The sequence below is a fragment of the Mastomys coucha genome, unplaced genomic scaffold (assembly GCF_008632895.1).
Source record: "Mastomys coucha isolate ucsf_1 unplaced genomic scaffold, UCSF_Mcou_1 pScaffold3, whole genome shotgun sequence".
Classification (NCBI taxonomy): Eukaryota; Metazoa; Chordata; class Mammalia; order Rodentia; family Muridae; genus Mastomys; species Mastomys coucha.
The window spans coordinates 31,631,013-31,648,006 of NW_022196909.1; the positions used below are offsets into that span (position 1 = coordinate 31,631,013).

A 16,994-nucleotide genomic window follows, 5' to 3' on the forward strand; every position below is an offset into this window, starting at 1 on the left:
TCCTATCTATTTCTAACTCCTATTTCCAGAAGAACCCTTTCTTTAACGTTGGTGCTGGTAGCCAACACTACCCCTTCATCCTATGACACTGGCACCCCTGGACTTTAAAGACGACATAACAAACTGTAGCAGGCATGTACCCATCTCCCTTGGTAACGGACTCTGCAGTTGGGTGATGCTTTTGAACACGTGTCTTTAAAAAGGTGCATTGACACCCATTCATGGATTTCCTGAGTTTTGTAGGCAGCAGTAGACCTTTCATAAGCAGAAAGGAAAGCATGTATGAACTGTGAGCTCTGAGGAGTTAAATCACAGATGCCAGTAGAAGCCACAGGAACTGAACCAAGATGCAAACCAAGCCTGGTCCAATCAAAGATGTTAACTAAGGCCATCTCTGATGGAGCTTGCAGGAGAGGTTCTTTTCTTCTTTGGTCATATTCAAGAAGAATATACAACCTGAGAAGTCCAGGAAGATGGAGTCACGTGGACCCCCTAAGAAACCTTTGTGCAAAGTAGAAAATGTGTCCCTTTCTCAAACCCAGTGGCTTTTGTTAGAAAAAAGACGCTTGAGTGCCATCTACTGGCACTTTTCTATAACTGGTGCACAGATTTGTGAGGTCCATTTGATCTGTGTCCCTTAGATAGACACTGGGCGTTGTTTGGGGCAAATCTAATGACAAGCGTGTCCCTGATCACCAGGGGTAGTCAGATTTAGCAATTCACAAAATAAGTAGACATGGCAAGACAGAAGTTTTCACAGGCTCCAGAATATTGATTGCAGCCCCCAAATTCTCCAAAGTTTCCCTGGTTCCTGTAAGTCCTTCTTCCATTCTTACAGTGGCTCCCAAATCTTTGCAATATATTCTCTTTCTCATGATCAGTAGCTCATTCAAATGGGACTTGTTTCTTACACACACAGAGTCCGAGAAAATCTAACCAGCTTTACCAAAAAAAAAAAAAAAAACATTTTCTGTCTATATAAGCTTGGCTCAGACATTTGATCTCCGTGAAGCAAAAATTCATGAGCTACAAACTGAGCAGCAGAAGAGAAGCATATAAAGGCTTTGAGGGTTTGCTACATGGTGGGAGGAAGGGATGTCAAGATAGCAGTGACGTTGAGGGTAATACCAGGGCCAGTGAGATGGTTCAGAAAGTAAAAGTATTTGTTGCTCCAGCTTGATAACCCCAGCTGAGTACTTGGAAGCCGTAATGGAAAGAGAAGCAACTCCTGAAAAACGTATGATCTCATATGCAAGCTTGAGGCAGGAGCATGCCCATGCCCACCCACAGCATACAGACACAGTAGTAATAATTTTAAAAATGAATGACGGTGATGCTGATTGTAATTTAGACAGCAAGAAAATGCAAAAAAAAAAAAAAAAATTTTTTTTTCTTTTCTTCTGCAGACGGAGATATCAGTATAGAAAAAGAAAGAAAAAGAGTTGGGTAGTGGTAGCACATGACATGCCTTTAATTCCAGCACTCAGGAGGGAGAGGTGGCCTAGATCTACAGAATGAGTTCCAGGACAGCCAGGGTGGTTACACAGAGAAACCCTGTCTCAAAAAGTAGAAGGAGGAGGAAGAGGAGGAGGAAGAGAAGCAGGAGGAGGAAGAAGAGGGAGTGTAGGAGGGGGAGGGAGAGGAGGAGGAAGAGGGAAGGAGGGAAGGAAAAAAGCAAGGAAGCAAGGAAGAAAGAGAGAGAGAAAATAGGTAGTTAGTTGAGAATCAACAGGATAGAGCAGTGGTTCTCAAACTTCCTAATGCTGCAACCCTTTCATATACACTTCCTCATGTTGTGGTGAGCTCCAACAATAAAATTAGTTTCGTTGCTACTTCATAACTATAATTTTGCTACTGTTCTGCATTGTAATTTAAACATCTGGTGTAGAGGGGATCTGATATGTGACTCTTGTGATAGGGTCAAGAATGAGAAATGCTGGCACAGATGGATTGATGAAGGCCCTATGAGCAAAAGGCTCAGGGTCCCATCCTGCCCTCTCCCACCAGGAAGAATCAGAAATAGTTAGTGGATCACAAATATGGTCTGTGGCTATAAAAATTAGTCTCCAACCAAAGGTAATACTGAGAGATACAGCCTGAGATAAATATCTTACTTTCACCATAAGATGTTCAATGGGCTGCCTGCTTTATAAATAGCCCAGCCTTGGGTGTTTGGTCACAACAACAGATACGAGACTAAGACAACACAACAACAAGCCATTGACAAAACTTACTCATTATTCTTTGCAAACAGTGACTATGAAAAGTCGCTCTTTATAACCCAAATCAACTGCACCAATCAAACACTTTGAGTGGAGACAAAAATCATCACTTGAACAAGAAATGAGGTTGGAAATCAAAGGAGTTGATATGAGATGTAACATTAATTGGTTGGTCACTGGATGCCACAAAGACCAATGTGATGATTTTGTATATGCTTGGCTCAGGGAGTGGCCCTACTGGAGTATGTGTGTCACTGTGGGTATGGGCTTTAAGACCCTCATCCCAGTGGCCTGGAAGCCAGTATTCTCCTAGCAGCCTTCAGATAAAGATGTAGAACTCTGAGCTCCTCCTGTACCATGCCTGCCTGGATGCTGCCATGCTCCCATCTTGATGATAAAGGACTGAACCTCTGAACCTATAAGCCAGCCCCAAGTAAATGTTGTCCTTTGTAAGACTTGCCTTGGTCATGGTGTCTGCTCACAGCAGTAAGACCCTCAGACAACAAGTATGCTACTACATCTGGAAGCAACAGATTGCATCCATGTATCAGAATGGCCCAGTCCTTATTTTTCATACCCTGACTAACTCACTTGAACTTGGCAGAGCTGATGCAGGCTATGTGATGACACTGTGAACCCCACTATTGTTTTGTTACTGGAAAAACTTGTGTCTGGTTGTGGTGTGGCTCAGCCCTAGCACACACCTTTAACCCATGAACTATCTGTTTACTGTAAACAGGATTAAGTAAAGTCAACCACATAGGTCAACAGGCAGAGCAAGTGACCAGCTGACAGGGAGTAAACATAGAAATAAGTCATAAAGAGGAAGAGGAAGTCAGGAGGGCGGATAGAGAGATGCACAGGAAGTAGAAGGGAGGGACATTCAGCTTGAGAGGTTTCTGAGATGGTGTGGAGAAGGAGAGCTTCCTTTTCGGACAGCTGGGTGTTTTCTCTGCCCCTCTGAGGTAGCTTTCACCCCAGCACCTGGTTCCGAAGTCTTTATTGGTAAGATTGAACATTTGTGATTTTGTTTAAAAAGCACACAGATCAGTTATCAAAAATGTTAAGATTCTCTACTTGCAAAGCCTTGTGCTAGATAGCTGAGGGCTAAGAAAATTAGTAATAGGATTATGAGGTGGGAACTAGTCTAGGAAAATATTTGTTCCCCCTTAAGTATCTGCTGTAAAAGGGCACTCCAGTCACATACCACCTCACTGTCACACCATGCTCCACGACCAATCCTACTGACATTAGAGGACAGGGCTCACCAGACACCACCAAGCGAAACTCGAAGCATGCCCTCGCACAGCGATGGGGCCCTAAAACGCAGTTGAGTTTTACAGTCTGATTTAAGCACTGTAGCAAAACTTCCATGGCAGCTCATATTTTTTAAACTTCAACAGTTTTGCAATGAAGAGAGATACAGCATGCTCCAAAAAAAAGTTCCCAGAAAAAGCCAGGCACGCTAGCTCATACCTAGAATGTCAACACTGAGTCATTCAAAGCTAGCCTGGGCTACACAGTGAGCACCAGGCAAGCATGACCATAGCTGGGGCGAGAAAATCAAAACACCACACAATGATGATGATGATGATAATAGTTAATAAAATTCTTAAAGTTTCCAGATAGCTGGAGGCTTTAAATCAAAGCCAAAGGTATTTTTGAATATAATAAAGCTCCCATACAGGCAATAAAAACAGACATCAAGAAATACAGTCTTTTATCAGGTGGAATTTTCATCTATGCTTCAGAAATCAATGAAGGTACAAGAGGTAGGGAGGGTGGACCCAAGTGCCTAAATAAACAAGCCACATCTAGAGTAAGTTGCTAATCTACCTGTGCCCAACCTGGATAAGGACTCCTCTACCTCTAGATGCTGGTCACAAACCAGAACAGGCGCATCTGAACCGTGACCTGTGTGTCCACATACAACCAGGATGGCTATGAATATAGCCCAACACAAGAGATGAAACTGACTTAAAAAGGCTGAGATCCAGATGCTGAGCCACCAACCAGGCAGCATACAAGAGCTGTTCCGAGCCCCCAGCCCCACCCCCTCCACATATACAGCCTTTGAGGACGGCTTGGTCTGGCCTCAGTGTGAGAAGATGTACGCATGCGCATGCACCTAACCCTGGAGAGACTTGAGGCCCCAGGGAATGGGGAGGTCTGACAAGAGGGGAGAGGAGGGGTTGGAGAAATCCTCATGGAGACAGGGAGGAGAAGGAATGGGAAGAGGAACTGTGAGAGGGTGGACCAGGAGGCGGATAATGACCAGACTGTAAAGAATAATAAAAGTAATAATAATCATCATAATAATAAAAATGTTGAGGTTTGTTTCCTTTCAGATTTTCTCTTTGTCCATCCATTACGTGGTTTTTAAGCACGAATTGTGTAGTTGACAGTCTTGTGCAGAAAGGCCGAAAGGTTGGACCCACCGGCTACTACAATGCAGTTCCCAGCGTCCTGGATTCGGCCTCCCCAAGTGAGTGAAGAGCAGCACAATATGTGGTAGCCCTTGCTTAGAGAAAAGAAATGAAGGAAATCAACCCAGGATATAAACGACAAGGAGGGTAGGTTGGCAGAGCAGTGTTACAGCACCCTGAACCATGCTGTGGTCTACAATGATGGTGGATGTGTTCTTTTTTCTTTTTTTTTAATTATTGTTATTGGTTGGTTTTGGTTTTGTTTGTTTGCTTTTTAAAACATTTCTCTATGTAGCCTTGGCTGTCCTAGAACTCCCTCTGTAGGCCAGGGTAAACTCAAACTCACAGAGATATCTGCCTGCTTCTGCCTCCCAAGGGCTGGGATTAAAGGTGCACCATCACCACCCGACTGGTGGATAAGTTCTTTGTCTCTTGGGTCTTCCACTTACAAAATGATAGTCATAGTATCTGCCTTAAGATGGTTGCACAGTGAGAGGTTTCTGGGATGGTTGGCCCACCGCGCTTCCTTTTCTTCCGACATCTTAGTGAGGCTGCGGTGGTCTACCCGACTCTCTGAGCTTCGCCATGCCGCCCAAAGACGTCAAGAAGAAGAAAGATGCCGGAAAGTCGGCCAAAAAAGACAAAGACCCAGTAAATAGATCTGGTGGCAAGGCCAAAAAGAAGAAGAGGTCCAAAGGCAAAGTTTGGGACAAGTTGAACAATCTTGTCCTGTTTGACAAGCTCTGTAAGGAAGTTCCCAACTATAAGCTCATCACTCCAGCTGTTGTCTCAGAGAGACTGAAGATTCGAGGTTCCTTGGCCAGGGCAGCCCTCCAGGAGCTACTTAGTAAAGGACTTATCAAGCTGAGTTCAAAGCACAGAGCCCAAGTAATTTACACCAGAAACACAAAGGGTGGAGACGCCCCAGCTGCTGGTGAAGATGCATGAACAGGTTCAATCAGCTGTACATTTGGGAAAATAAAACTTTATTGAATTATTGAATCAAAAAAAAAAAACGGTTGCACAGTAATCACCATTCAGAAAAGGGTTAATGAAATAAAATAAGAGGTTAGCGTGGGGAATGCCCACGCCACAGGAAGCAAGGCCATTTGCCATAAAGCACCCAGACACTTAAAAAGGAATTTCTATTGAAAAACCAATCCAAAAGTGTGACAGGGCCACCTTAGAGAACTGTGCCTTTAGTGCAAAAACTGAAGTCGCCTCTGACCATCAGAAAGACCTCAGGAGCGTATGCACGATGCTCCCTCTGCCTTTAGCACGCCTTCGGTTCCAGCTGCTGCAGGAAAAGCTGGATTCAGCCATTGGCCAGAATTCAGAACTATCTCCTTTCTCGTCCCTCCCCCAGCCCCCACCCCCGAGTCACCTGAATCGACGCTGAACACAAAGGGATTAACTTTGCCCTCCCCAGATGGCGGAACAGATTCCCTCTCTTTCTGAAAATGCTCATCTCGCCCAAATCCGTCTCACAGCAGGAGACGTGCCTGCTGCCTGAATACTCAAAGGATTAAGGGACGCTGTGTGCGGACTCTAATGGCTACATTTACTCAACAGTTATGGGGGAAATGAATATCTTGACACAGCACAACACTTCTACCTTCCCATTACCAATTCAATTATTCCCACGCCCCCCCAAAATTAAAAAGCATTCCCCACTAGGAAGGATGACTACATTGCCCACAGTGATCGATCTTAACAATTAAAGGCGGCTAGGGTACCCAGCATGTTCACATATCAATGTATATTTCTCCTATCTGCTTTTCAAAAAGCCCTAAGAAAAACAAAAGCGGGGAGCCTGGCTGCCAGTCGTCTCCAGAGATGAACCCTCTTCAAAACATTCGTGGCATGCTTGGCACCAGATCTGGGAAGAAACTAAGTGGAGTGCCTGACTGAAGTCTAAAGTTGTATGGGACTTGGCTCACACACTGGCAGTCATCCTTTTCAAACAGTACCCTGCCACCCCAGCATCGTGAGGAAGGGCGGGGCTTATCATCCGTCTTTACTTCCACGTCAGATCAAGGATCCAGAGAGGAGAAAGAGGACTGGCTTCAGGAGGAAGCATGCCGGAAGCCAGTTGAGGTATCTGCACTCGTTAACACGAACCCAGAAATGTAGAGTGTATGTGTCCATATTCACGTGTGTGCACGTTGTGTGTAGGAGGCCAGAGGTTCCACTTGGGTCCATTCATCGAGAGCTATGCACCTTGGTTTTTTGAGACTGGATCTTTCGTGGCTCCTGGAGCCCTCCAAGTAGACTAGGCTGACTGGTCCGCAGGTCTAGGGTGTTGCCCCGTCTCTACCTCACCAGAGCTGGGATGCTAAGCGCTCGTCACCATACCTGACTTTTTTATTGGTGTTCTCCCGTGGACCACGGTGAACAAGCAAGGTTTTCACCCGATGCGTTTAGGACAGGAAGGGATGGAGGAAGGAAGAGGAATCCAAAAGTGAATGTGCTGTGTACAAAGAGAAATGGCAGATGCAACCCCCTTCCTTTAGCCCTTGGCACTGTCTTTTTCTTTGTCTTCCCCATCCTTTGGATAAGCGTGCCATGACTGTCTCCCTTCAGAAACGCGCTCCCACAGTTTGTGGACATTTCACATTAGCATCTTTTATAAGAACCAGCTCCGCTTCCCGTGTGCCATTCCGTTTTGTTAGGAACGTCAAGTCACCATGAGAGTCTGTTACCCCAGCAATCTTTTCTGGTTCCAGTCTCCTCTCAAAGCCCTGAGCAGTATCATTACTCCCCACAGCCTTCTCTTCATCATTTAATATCATCAGCATTGTTCAAGAAATTGGATTTCTTCCTTTTACCTTCTGACTTCTCCCTGGGTTTGGTGGCTTAAAAAATATAAATGGTCCCCAGGGGCTCAGAGAGCCGTACTATTAGGAGGTATGGCCTTGTGGGAGTGGGTGTGGCTTTTTTTGAAGGAAGTACATCATGAGGGGGCGGGATTTGAGGTCACAGATGTTCAAGCCAGGCCCAGTGTGTGGCACTCTTCTCTTCCTGTTGTCCGCCAAGGCAGATAGAGAAGTCTCAGCTACCTCTCCAGCACCATGTCTGCCTGTGTGCCGCCATGTTTCCCGCCATGATGACAATGGACCAAACCTCTGAGCTGTAAGCCAGCCCCAATTAAATGTTTGTCTTTATAAGCATTGCCGTGGTCACATTGTCTCTCCACAGCAATAAAAAAACCATAACTCTCCTGGGTTTATTTTCAACCTTGTTCATTTTCAGATACCTTTAATAAAAATAAACTCAGAAATTAGCTAAGGACAAGCCAAGTTTTTCTCAGGTTCCCAAGTATTGTGCTCCTCGGAAAAGCCTTGCTTCAACTGATGTTCTACTTAACCTCTTAACCAGGCACCTGCCTGACACCTTCCCCGTGGCACACGCCTCCTTATCCTCTCTTCTCTTGATTTTCTGTCCCATGTCATGTTCTGGTCTACCTGGATGACTAAAGCCATAGGGTTCCACATCACCCCAGAAATTTCTTCTCCTCTGGGCTAGCAGGAGGGAGGCTTCCCCTCACAAGTCAGCTTGGGGAGCTGACTTCTTAAACATAGATTCTGGGGATTGAATTCTGGTCTTCACACTTGCAGGGCAATCACGTGGCTGACTTAACCACCTCCCCAGGTCCCACTCAAAGTTATTTTGAGCAAAGAGAGACTTCACTCAGGGGATTTCAGTTAACCAGATCCACAGAAGGGCTCACAAGGCACCTGACTAGCCAGGTGGCCTTCATCCCAGGCTGCCATTCAAGGTACAAACACAAAGTCACCTATGTTGCTGGGCCCTGAGAATCAGGAAAGAGAGCCCAGAAGAGCTAACCATCATCATTTGGAAACTAGAGTGGACACTGGAATACGGGTGCTGAGACCTGGCTGTCATGTGACCTTGGTCCTCCAGAAGCTGGGGGCCGAGTCTCAACAATGCGCATGCCCAACATCACCCATTTCCATTTTTCTTGACAGCAAGAGGGGGAAGAATGAATCAGGAAAATGGCTTCCACCTCCCTCCTGTCTTGTATAACTTGGAACAAGAACATCTAATTCAAGAAGAAGAAAAAAAAAATCAATTTCATACCCAGAGCTCCTGTTGTAAGGTAGTATTGGAAATGTAGTTTTTAGCTTTTTAACCTCTACATAAAGGAAAAAAAAAAGGAAAGATGAGTAAAACCATCAAAAGAATTTGCCCTGTGACTTCCCCAAAGTCCTCAAGATCTATTCATCTCTCTGGTGTGAAACCATATGGAAATCTACCACTGGAGGGGATTCCAGGGGGCCTAATCTTTCACCTTGCCAAGAGCCAGGGAAACAATTTTCAGCCCTTGGTAGGTTAGTTAGCTAGCGGGATCAGTGAGTCAGAGTCCAAATACAACAAACCTCACATAAGACACAGACTCAGAACTAAGGAAAGTTAAGTGTGGCCTAGGCAGGCAGGAATTGAACATTCAAATTACAATATCTTTCCTAACTATGAGGTTAGGCCTAGGATCTAAAGCAGCCAGCATCTGAAATGCAAAAAGAAAATGAGCTGACCCCTTGCATGGGACACACTCTACACACAAGTATGAGAGATGTGCTATCTGGGGAATATTTCAACAAGTATAGGCCAGTCGGTGACAGCAATTCCAAACTGACCCATAAGAAAAACCGATTGGAGTATGTTGTCTTCAGCCAGGGTTTGCTGAGAAGTCAAAATCCAATCATCTATACACAGGACCTCTATCTCCATGTTTGTCTGTCTGTCTGTTTATCTCCCTCATTCTCTGTCTCTCTCTCTCTGCCTGTCTGTTGCTCTCTATGTGTCTCTTTCTCTGGCATGGCATTTTTTTTTTTTCAGCCACTTTCTATACTGGACCTTCCTGAGCAGTTCTTTTTTTCTTACTTGGGAGAGAACTGAAGAGTCAAAAAACAATGGGGGTGGGAGGCGGGTTGAACTGGTAAGATGGCCTCAAAATTAAAAGCACTCGTCCTTATGACTGAGGACCAGCACCCACATCTGGCGCTCATCATTGCCTCTAATTCTAGCTCCAGGATATCTAATACCCTTTTCTGAACTCTGTAGCACCTCAAGCACACGTACCCACCAGTGAAAAATAAAGATAATTCATCTTTTTAAAGAACCCATCTGGGACTCAGCATGTGCCAAGCCCCTGGGTTCCGTCCCCCATCACCATGGAAACCCTGCGCGGTAAGATAAGCCTACTTGAAGTTCCAAGACTCAACCCCCAAAGTCCAAGCTCATGCTCAGATGCATAGCAAGCTCAAGGCCAGCATGGGCTACCTAAGTCCACCGCTCAAAAATAAATAAATGAAGAAATTTAAAAGCCAACAAAAGTGGACAGCATAATCAAACCCAGTGAGCAAGTTTAAGATTGTAAGTGGCGAACAAACTCAAGAATGAGAAATTAGAAAAAGAACAACTCTCACCAGGCAGTGATGGTGCATGCCTTTAATCCCAGCACTTGGGAGGCAGAGGCAGGCGGATTTCTGAGTTCGAGGCCAGCCTGGTCTACGGAATGAGTTCCAGGACAGCCAGGGCTGCACAGAGAAACCCTGTCTCAAAAAAAAGAAAGAAAGAAAGAAAGAAAGAAAGAAAGAAAGAAAGAAAGGAAGGAAGGAAGGAAGGAAGGAAGGAAGAAAGAAAGAAAGGAAGAAAGAAAGAAAGAAAGAGAAGAAAAGAAAAGAAAAAAAGAAAAAGAGCAACTCTCTACTGCCACATCAACCCACTCTCCCCACCCCCGCCCCAAGACACCCAGAAAGACACCCTTTTCCATTAAAGACCATGGGGAAATGTCCCTGGGTTCATCGAATAGTCTGAGAGGCTCAGAATCCGTGCGAGCACCTAAAACTGGAGACCCTGGAGGCCTGGAGTGGGGGTGGCGGATCCTTAGCCATTGCCATGTAAGAGGAAAACCACTGACCCTGGCCTCTGTTCCAAAGAGAGAGGAGAGAAGCCCAGTGGATGATCGAATTGGCCAGGAGCCTTCGAACTTGTTCTGCCTGTCGGTGCAAAGCACCTTAGGCTTGTTCACCTAGCTGCCAAATATTAAACTGTCTGCCAAGCTGGAGTGGACCACCCCTGAGCGAGACCTGGAGACTATCCAGGATGGCTGCTCTCTTCCGTGGGCTCTTCTCAGAGGCTTGCTCTTGTCCCAGGGAGCTATAAACTAGTTAACAACTCAGCTCTAATTAATAAACTTCTTAATGAAGATATAAATGCCCACACTATATCCTTTACGATGTACTCTGGGCTCTTTTTTCCCTTAAAGAGCTTAACTGATATCTCTCCGGGTCTCCTTTTTTCAGTTTCACTTTTCACGGTCCTGTCTGGCCTCTAAATAACAGCTGGTGTGTCTGCCTTGGCTCTTTCAATCTGACTCATTCAATGCAACCTCCCCCCTCCCTGGGTCCCCCAACCCTGCTATCTGCTCCTCTTCTTTGGGGGTGTTTTGTGTGATCCTTGGAAGTGCTAGTACCAGACTGTGAAGAACAGAAAGACCCACTGAGCTTTTCAGTGGAAAGGGCAGAGGCTGTGAAACTATCTACATATATGAAAACAAGAGAAATGCCATAGAATTTCAGAAAGGCAAGTGTGGGCACCAACTTGAAGAGAAAAATAGAAGGAAGGTGGCTGACAAGCCACTGTTGTGCCTCACTGTCCCCTCTTAGAGAAGAATCTGGCTGGTGCCATTCAACTAAGGGCACAGGGTGCAGGGAGGTTACACACGAATATCTGGCTCTTGCCTTTGACAAAACTTAAAAAGGTATCTCTTCAAAATGTGTCATCCATTCAGCCACCTCTCTCTTACGGTATGTACAATTTCAAACCTCCATAAATACAAAGAGAATGGTATGACCTGCATGGGCCATCTCCCAGCCTTGCTAGGAGTCAGCAGGAGACCAAGCAAATTTAGTCATTGATCTACCCAATTTTCCCACCACTTTGGATTAAAATCAAGAAAGTAGGAACCATCTTATTATTTCACAAGTATGTGCATGTCTGTGTTTGTATATGCATGCACACTGTTGGGGGTTTTAACTCGGTTTTTTTGTTTTGGTTTGGCTTTTTTGTTTGTTCATTATTTTGGTTTTTTGAGACAGGGTTTCTCTGTGTAGCCTTGGCTGTCCTGGAACTCACTCTGTAAACCAGGCTGGTCTCGAACTCAGAAATCTGCCTGCCTCTTTCTCCCAAGTGCTGGGATTAAAGGCGTGTGCCACCACTGCCTGGCTAACTCGGTTTTTAAAGACAGAGTATCATGTGTCGCAGGCTTACCCGGGACTTTTGAGAATAACTGATATCCTGACTCTCCTGCCTTTACTATCCAAGTGTTAGCATTATCAAGAGTTTGCCAGAACGCTTCCCCACTCTCAGGGTAAATGGGGACTCCGAATGTTCACACCTTCATTTATTCAGAGCCCCATCAGATGCTGTGGCACGCATTTGGATAATAAGTTCATCAGTAACCTAGGAAAGACTGTAGTGTCATAGCATGTAGCTTCCGTGCCTTCTGTAGAGCTGACCTCGCACTCCACTGCGAGGCTCCTTGAGTCCCTGCAACCGCTCTAGCAGGTGGAAACTGTTATCCACAGTTTTCACAGTCAAGCAAACAAGCTCAGGAAGTCTAAACGACCTCTTCACAGTCAACGGGTCTGCGTTGACTCCAGGATGTGTGCTTGCTCTCCCGTACAATAAAATATTTAACCTTACATTCCAGTTTGGAGCAAAAGCAAAGGGGGATGGGTGTGCATCTATTACCAGTGCATGTTCCATGAGCCTTCAAAGGGGTTGAACAGAAAATGGTGCAAATGTTGCTACAGTCAACACAGTAAGTGCACCGAAGACCTTCCTGCCATTTATGATCAGAGCGCTGTGTCTGTCAGCCACACATGAGAATAGAGTCTAATAAAGACAACACATGAACAGAATCTGCCCCCTTCCTGGGTAGTGGGAGCCAAGAGGTCACCAGTGAAGCTGCACAGAGCCCAGGTCCGGAGCTCCATGCCCTGAATAAAGGCTTCCTGAGTGGTAAATGTGTCTCTGTTGAGCCAGTGCCTGCTACCGTTTTGTTTTGTTTTGTTTTGTTTTGTTTTGTTTCTGCTGCATAGCCGCTCTTATTGGGCCCTGGTGCAGTTCCTATTTCACAAATCAGAGCTTAAACCATCACAAGAGGATATCGATTTGTGCTGTCAAAGCAGCAAGATTCCAGAGCTGGGGAGCCGAGGGAGTCTGACGCTTTTCATCAATATTTTCTTACTCATTAAGTCAGAAGCCTGGTTCAACTTCTGATTGTAAGCCAGACTCAGGCAGTAAGAACCAATGTTCTGAGTCAATAGTCTTTACTGGGCAATGAAACCCAACTATGGCATATTCTCTCTCTCTCTCTCTCTCTCTCTCTCTCTCTCTCTCTCTCTCTCTCTCTCTCTCTCCCCCCCCCAACCCCTCATTGTCCACACTGGATGTTTAAATCAAAGCCCAGCACATACTTGTGTCTTTTCATCTTTGCCTGGATCAAATCCAAAGACGACCTCTACCTCAGATCCAAAACCACTGATTGCTGCCATTCAGGGGATGGATCTATCATCCCCTTAGATAACTTTTGCTTAAGGTATCCTATTTTATTTGAGTAGATAACACCCCCCCCCCCCGTAAGATTTAGAGGTACGGGCAGGTAGAGAACAGCCAGGATGACTCATAGCTGGCAGTCCCGGTTCAAATACCCCACTGATCACCATCCCCAAGACAGCGCTGTTCAGGCGCAGAGCATGGTTGCAGGAGAGTGCAGCTTGCTCGGATCTCCAGCTCAGCCCACCGAGCCCTCCGAGCTCTCCGCTGTGAGAGTAACTGAGAGTAGCTAATTGCACTCTAGCTCATTCTCCTCTCCTGTGAAATAGAGAAAAAGGCATTGCTGTCTCGTGAGGTCTGTGTGGAAATTGAACTAGAAAGCATAAACAAAGTCTTTCTTGAAATCATGGTCAAAAATCTCATCATCGCCAGCATCATGCATAGGTTCTTCAATGTCACTTTCCCCTTTAGATGCCAGCTCTCTCTTCCACACACACATCCTGGCTTTTATTTCTTTTTGGTTGGTTGGATTTTTGTTTGTTTGTTTGTTTGTTTTTGTCTTTTTGAGACAGGGTTTCTCTGTGTAGCCCTGGCTGTCCTGGAACTCACTCTGTAGACCAGGCTGGCCTCGAACTCAGAAATCCGCCTGCCTCTGCCTTCCAAGTGCTGGGATTAAAGGCATGCGCCACCACCACCTGACCTGGCTTTTATCTCTTCTTCTTCTTCTTCTTCTTCTTCTTCTTCTTCTTCTTCTTCTTCTTCTTCTTCTTCTTCTTCTTCTTCTTCTTCTTCTTCTTCTTCTTCTTCTCCTTCTTCCTCTTCCCCTTCCCCTTCTCCTCCTCCTCCTTCTTCCTCTTCTTCCTCCTCCTCCTCCTTCTTTTTCCTCTTCCTCTTCCTCCTCCCCCTCCTTCTTCTTCCTCTTCCTCTTCCTCCTCCTCCTCCTCTTCTCTTCTTCTTCCTCCTGTTTCTCCATTTCCTGTCCATTCCTATTGATGTATCTTAGGTTCATTTTACCATACCTTTTCACTGGACTCCAAAGCACAAACTGTCAGCACCAGAAAGCTTTCAGAGGAATGATGCGTCTGTCATCCAGCCCCCCCTCCCCTCACACTCACCTCTGTGTAACTGTTTAGCCACTGGAGGATTCAACACTCCTGATTCCAGAGTCTCTAGCCCAGGCCTCTGTGTTCAGAGTGTAAGCTCTTTTTTAGGTACTTTTAAATTATTCTTATTATTGTGTGTATGTGTGTCCAAGCACACATACACACATGTGAACACTTACACATGCGCACATATGTGGAAGTCAGACAACAACTTTCAGAAATTAGTTCTCTCCCTCCACCTTTGGTCCTGGGAATCAAAGTCAGATCATCAGACTTGAGCCACAGTACTTTCACATACCGAGCTGTGTGGTCAGCCCTAGAGTTAACATTCTTCCAAATGACAGGTCTCCCTGAGAGCTATAGTTGATTTGCCAAAGAGTGACCCCCAAAGTACACAACTCAGAGGAACTACTGGAAACAAAACTCATTAGAACACTTCCCACGCTCTGCTTGGATATGATGCTGTAGACATTTCAGCTCAGCTCTCTGCAATTTGAAGCACATTTTCTTTTCAACTTTGATCTATAAAGTGTCTTTTTTCTTCCCCTCCCATCTAATACCATCGCTGGTGTGCTAGGGCCAGCTCTTGAAGCCTCGAGAGAAGCAATTGTCAGCCTCCCTTTCAGATCCTGCGTTTTTCAGCGATAGCACTCATAAGCAGGTGGAAATTAGCATGGTGGAAATATTTACACCACAGACATGGACAACAACTACAAGCAAAATTTAAGTAATCAAATACTTATTACCACATCCTTGGATAAATTTACTATGTGTATATATGCAGTCTTGTGTCCTGTAACAATGAGGCATTCTCCGAGCTATAGGTCACTAGATAATTTCATTATTCTTCAACATTAAAGAACGTGTTTTTCCCCGGGTGGTGGTGGTGCATGCCTTTAATCCCAGCGCTTGGGAGGCAGAGGTAGGCGGATTTCTGAGTTCAAGGCCAGCCTGGGCTACAAAGTGAGTTCCAGGTCAGCCAGAGTGATCCAGAAAAACCCTGTTTCGAAAAACCAAAAAAAAAAAAAAAAAAAAAAAAAAAAAAAAAAAAAAAAGAACGTGTTTTTCTGAGTCTGGATGATATGGCCTACTTCATATCTAAACTACAATATTGTGAGGGTCCACCACTGTCTGTGGTGTCCATTACTGACATAGTATCAACATGTATCACATGAATATAGAAAAGGGAGGGAAGAGAGAAAGAGGAAAGGAAGGAGAAAGAGAGATTAATTGCATATATCTATTACTAGGTAGCCCTGTCCTGTTTAAAGAACTCTAAACTCTGATTTTATCATGATTATTTCACACAGTGGCAAAAAAGCACTTCCCTGAACACATGCGCTAATGAACTTGGTCCTCCATAGATGTGTCATCTACTCACGATGATGAGGGTCGTGTTAACAGCCAGGCCTGAAAACTCGCTCTGCATTATCTCTGTAGACAGTGAGCCGGCCTGCTGGACCACTGATATGTTTGTCTGTCCTGTCCTGCTGACTTGCATGGAGATTGTGAGACTGTGGGGACTGTCGTCTTCCCGCACCTCTGGATTGTTCTTGGCTTCGGTGAGCATGCCAGTGTTCGCATCCACGTTAAATCGAGCTCACTTTCTCTGAATGCAGCCTTTTGCTAAGGAGCCAAGAGAGCTTCGGTGGGCTCTTAAACCAGCTTGGGTTGAGTCCCAGCTTCCTACTCGGGCAGCGAGTTATTTAACTTGTTTAGTTCGGTGGTAAATAAGGAGACTGACAATAACCTAACATAAGTAATCAGAAAGAACAATGGCAGACTCACAAGCACTGAGTTAAATGTCAGGAAAAAGCAAAGACGGAGGCTTTCATCGGAAGGCTTAGTACTTAAGCATCAGGCTTTAGCTGACAGCAGGGGAGGATGCTTGAAAATGCCTGTAAGAGAAGGGGTTAGGCTACACTGCTGCTAGGAGCTTCCATTAGCCCCAGAAGGTACCGGAAACTCCTGTTGAGCTCACTTCTGTCTCCCACGGGGTTTACAAGTCAGAGGTCACGTGGACATCCGCAGTTAGGCTATACAGCCGAGCCTTTTGTTAATTAAGACAAGAGTCCACAGCCTTAGTGTCCAGAGCAGACACGAGGGCGGCATTCCTATGCCAGCACTACCCTGGCTATGGTAACAATCGGCGACTTTTCCCATCAGGCTCCGCTGGCCTGTGAGCCTCGCTTCCACGCTGGAGCCAAAGGGGTGAGAACGACAGGGGTGAAAGGTTTTGCCTCTATGGTAGTAAGCTGCTCCCTAAGGTTCTGACTTTGCACCCTCTGTGAACACAGCCAGGACCATATTTCTCCTGAAACAAGATCATGGATCCTATCTTGGCCAGCAAAATGTGTATAGTAGTGACAGGTGTCTTCTGCGGTCCTCAAGCTCAGGGGTAGAAACAAGGCGCAACCTGTGTAAGGCCTTGGATTTAATCCCCGGCATTCCCAAAGAGAGCCAGCAAGTGATCTGCAAGCCTCTTGCTGCCTCCTATGGTAACAAGGGATATTCTACATGATCCGGTCTTCAGTTACCCATATACGACTCGAGTACCCGAGTGTGCAGTGGCTTCTTTAACTGGGGAGCTGTCGGGTCTAAACTGCCTCTGCCCCTCTGCCCCTCTGCCCCTCTGCCCCTCGTGCCTCTCTCTCTCT

At 45.6% G+C, this 16,994-nt stretch overlaps 2 pseudogenes; one reads left to right on the plus strand and one right to left on the minus strand.

Moving 5' to 3' along the window:
* The first annotated feature begins 5,153 nt into the window (after positions 1 to 5,153).
* LOC116074871 lies at positions 5,154 to 5,643 on the plus strand (annotated as a pseudogene).
* Positions 5,644 to 7,157: 1,514 nt separating this feature from the next.
* Positions 7,158 to 8,095, minus strand: LOC116074409 (annotated as a pseudogene).
* Between the last annotated feature and the right edge of the window lie 8,899 nt (positions 8,096 to 16,994).